Raw genomic sequence first — 4,640 nt, 5'->3', positions numbered from 1 at the left:
CCCTCTTTCCTTCTCTCTTTTTATCCCCTCTTTCCTTCTTTTTTATCCCCTCTTTCCTTCCTTCTTTCCCTCCTTCTTTCCTTCTATTTCTTTCCCTCTTTCCTTTCTTCTTTCCACCATCCTCCCTCTGCTGTGAGGATGGTCCTGTGCTCTCCTTGCCTGGCAGTACTGGGCCTGGGCCATGTGAGAGGGCATCAGAGGAGGTGCCAGGGGAGGCCAGGACTGGAGGCGGTGGTGGGGCAGTCTAAGCAGGGGGCTTCCCTCCAGTCTGGTCCTGGTCTTAATGGTGCTGAGAAGTGGCTGTGGAAGGAACTCCGTTGTCTTTTCTTGGTCATTCCAGTTCTCAGCGGGCGTTTCCATCTCAGCTTGGCGGGGAACAGGCCCCGGACTGCCAGTGTTTTACTGCCAGTGTTACGCCAGCACACACATAGTTGTCCGTCTGCCCCACACGATAGAGAAAGGGTTAGCTTAAAGCCTCTCCCTCCACCTGGCTTTCATTCCCAGAGAAGAGGTGCCCAAAGGCCCAAGAGGAAGAAGAAGTTTAGACTCGGAGGGAAAAATTTGCCCAAACCCTTTAAAATGCACAATCAGCTTTCTGGATACCCCCTTGCAAGAGAGCGCCTTCTCAAAGCAAACGATCCTGACTGGCTAAGATCATTTCAGATTCTGACAACAAGAAATGGTCCGTTTTTGCGGCAATGTTGAAAGCGTAAAGGGATTGTCCTCAGCTAAACATCTGAGCACATTCAAGTGAGCCACCTGGTCTGCTTCCTGAATTAGTTACAAACGGACAAACTCATCTTCAGGCTCTTAACAGATCTGCAAGGAACTACTAAGCGCTTGTTTTTGAGTGAATCTCAGATCACAGTTCGCATTGTTCCAAACAGAGGTGGGCAAAGGAAATAAGTGACTTGAATCCTGGAGCTAGCAAATAAGACTGTGTGATTGGATTCCACTGTCACAGGACACCCCTCCCCCCAAGAGATATGGGAGACGATGCATTGCGGGGAGGGCGGGGTATAAATTGAATTAAAAATAAATAAATAAATAAATTATACGGTCTGGGACTCAGCTACGGTTGCAAGACACACACACACCCCAGTGTGGGTGGTGGTCTCCCCTTTTCAGGTGCTCCTCCCTCCCAAACCACCACAGTTTGGTGTAGTGGTTAAGTAAAGGTAAAGGTAAAGCTTCCCTTGCTCGAAAGCCAGTGGAGCCCGACTCTAGGGTTGCGGTGCTCATCTCCGTTTCAAAGCCGAAGAGCTAGCGCTGTCCGAAGACGTTTCCGTGGTCATGTGGCCGGCATGACTAAACACCAAGGCGCACGGAACGCTGTTACCTTCCCACCGAAGTGGTCCCTATTTATCTACTTGCAATTTCTTGCTTTCGAACTGCTAGGTTGGCAGGAGCTGGAACTAGAGACAGGAGCTCACCCTGTCTTGCGGCACCCGGGTCTTGAACTGCTGAACTACTGACCTTCCACAGCCTGCAGTTCAGCGTCTTAACCACTTGAGCCACCGCAGCTCCATAAGTTAAGTTTAAGTTAAGTTAAGGTTAAGTGCACGGACTCTAATCTGGGAGAACCGGGTTTGATTCCCCACTCCTCCACTTGCAACTGCTGGATGACCTTGGGCAAGCCGTAGTGCTGGCAGAGCTGTCCTTGAGAAAGAGCCGTTTCTGTCAAGAGCTCTCTCAGCCCTGCCTGCCTCCCAGGGGGTCTGTTGTGGGGAGGGGGAGGGGAAGGAGTTTGTAAGCCGCTCTGAGACACCTTTGGGTAATGAAGGGCGGGGTATAAATCCAATCTCTTCTCTTCTTCTTCTTCTACAGAGTCTCAGGATAACAAAAGAGGGATGTGTCTTGACTCCATTCCACCGTATTTCTTCCCTGTTGTATGTTTGTGGAGGGACAGTCGATCTGGCTTGGAATTACTGAATTCGTGGGCACACAAAAGAGGTCTAATGTTGTGGGTTTTTCTCCCCTGATAAACAGGACCTCTGATTGCCAAACCTGACCTCATATCCCGGCTGGAAGAAGAAGAAGGGCTGTTTCTCCCGGGCTCTGACGAAGAGGAAGGATTGGCAGGTAGGGGCTGAAGATATCTGTCTTGGGACTGTGTGTTGCCTGCGCCTCCTTCCAAGGGCTGGTGAATGTCTGGGGCCTTGTTTATCCTCATCATTTGTGTTTCCCCTCAAAAGAGCTTGGATGAGCTGTGGTTGCTGAAGTGGTGCCTGTAGATCTCCAGCCTTGGACACGAGGCAGTTTTCCCAGCATTATTGATTTTTTCCAGTAACCTATGTCTTCTCATGGTGTGACCAAAACACGATAGCCTCTCTTGATTCATTTTAGCTTCTAGGAAGGGTTCAGGCTTGATTTGGTCTAGATCCCACTTATCTGCCTTTCTTGGCAATCCACGGTATCCGCAAACGTCTCCTCCGACACCACATTTCAACAAATCTGATTTCTTCTTGTCAGCTTTCTTCGTTGCCCAACTTTCGCACCCATACATAGTGATGAGGAACGGTGTGGCATGAATTCTCTTTATATTGGTTGGCAGCAACACGTCTTTCCTCTCTCTTTTTTTTTGCCCCCCGGAGAGGATTTTTATTGCATTTTTTTTATATACTACAAACTACAATGAAAAATTGGGAAAGGTAACTACATCTAAGGAAAAAGAAAAGCAAACCACTACTAACTAAAACCCCAAGAATAGGAGATCATAACAACAGCTCGTATAAGAATAAAAAATTGCTAATATGACTTTGAACATAGTCGGTTATGCAAAATTATTTATCCTTTTATCCCTTAAGTTTAACTGTTCAAGAGAAAGTTTCATTTGTAATTTTCGCATCCTCACAAGTATATCAGCTACATTCTTAAATTACAATACTGTTTGCAATAACGTGTTGTTCCTGCCTATCTTCATACACACATTTATCTTATTGTGAGTCCATGACGTACATTGTCCTTCAATCCATTTATATACTCAAAACCATCTTTTTTGAAATATCTTATTGTCTTTCCCTTGTAATAATAAGAGGCCTTTCCGATTTCAACCTCTTTCTGATTCCGTGGGTGCTGTCTCCCTTTCGGTGGATGGCGGAGCCAGAGAGTAGCTAAATTGGCTCAGGACCTGATCTCATGGTCTTTTTTTTTTTTTTTTTGCAGTATATTCATGCCAAGTATGGTACAATGACAGAGAATGAGGGATTTACTTTGTTCTTACCAGTGTTCCCGCTAAGCTGCGTTAGTGTGAGCTAGATCACAGTTTTTTAGCCTCCGGCACACACATCTTTTGTCTCAGCTCAGGAAGAAGGGCTCCAGAGCAAACCAATTAATGCAGTAGCCAAATTGCCTGTTCACAACTTTCATGCCAGCAGATCACAAAGTAGAGTTTTTGCTCACAAGACTCCACAGCTTAGAGGCAGCATTGGAAGACAGTGAGGAATTGCCCTCTTCCCCAACTCTTGCCCTCACCATTCCTTTTACAGCTGGAGTTTACTCTCTGCTGCCCCATCTGGCTTGAATTAGACTTGCAGTCTGTCGGCTGGCAACCACACTGTAAAAGAATCAGCCCTCGGGCCGGCTGTGGAGGGGTGCCAGTCAGCAATATCGCCCTCCCAGCCTCTGCACTGCCACCATCCCTAGCCTACTTGCCCACTGAGACATCTGAGCATAGGGAAACTCAAAAAGGAAAACAAAATCTCTCTTTCCGGGGTCATTTCATAGAAAAAGAAGTACAGGAGCTTATTAGCATAACTCATTAGCATAACTTATTTGCATATACCACACACCCCTGACATTGCCGGAAGTGTGTCAGAAGGCAACACCCACCGCTCAGGCGCCACTGGACTCTTTTGGATTGTAGTGGGGGGGGGATGTGCAGATCTATCCTCGCAGAGGAGGGAGAGCTTGTACCTGAATAAACCTTGATCTTAAAGATGCCACTGGACTGTTTTGGACCCGGGGGCCGGGGGGGCTCTGCAAATTTACCTGTCTGCTTCTTGCTCTGACTGAGGGCTGCTGGGAGCAGGGGGTGGGGCTTGTTGCATGTGCCCGCCCCCTGGGCTCTTTACTGCCGGAGCTCCGCTCTTGTGCGCTCCTGCATGAAATGACCCCTGCCTCTTTCTTTAGATCTAAAACTAATTTTCTGCCTCTTAAGCGTGTCTGTTCTGCCCCTAAGCAATGCTCCCTCTAAGCTGTGGAATCTTGTGAGCAAAAATTCTACATTGTGAGCTGCTGGCATTAAAGCTGTGAGTGAGCGATTTGCCTGCTGCATAAATTTGCTTGCTCCGGAGCCCTCCTTCCCGAGCTAAGGCAACAATGTGTGAGCCGGAGGCTAAAGAACTGTGGTCTAGCTCACATTCACTCAGCTTAGAAGGAACACTGCCCCTAAGCAGTTCTCCTCCGTTCTGATCTAGCCGATTGCAAAGTGCATGGGTACCTCTGCATCCTGAGTTCCGTTTTTGCAACAAACCTCCCACCCGCTGACTGGGATATAAAGACTGAGAGATCTCCACCCTGAGTCAAGTAGGAAGGGAGCCCTGACTCCCAAAGCGTGTATAGTCATTAGGTGCTACTGTATTCAAAATTTGGTATTTGGGGAAAGGGTCATATCACACTAGAGTTTCCCTTTCTTTCAG

The 4,640-nt window shown here is 47.7% G+C and overlaps 1 pseudogene; it reads left to right on the top strand.

Moving 5' to 3' along the window:
- LOC107106369 overlaps nt 1–4,640 on the top strand; it is a 52,185-nt pseudogene that overhangs the window by 10,559 nt on the left and 36,986 nt on the right.

The sequence above is a fragment of the Gekko japonicus genome, unplaced genomic scaffold (assembly GCF_001447785.1).
Source record: "Gekko japonicus isolate JY-2015 unplaced genomic scaffold, Gekko_japonicus_V1.1 scaffold5166, whole genome shotgun sequence".
NCBI classification, from domain to species: domain Eukaryota; kingdom Metazoa; phylum Chordata; class Lepidosauria; order Squamata; family Gekkonidae; genus Gekko; species Gekko japonicus.
Note: the sequence above shows the minus strand (reverse complement) of the source record. Positions and strands in the feature narration are given on the sequence as shown.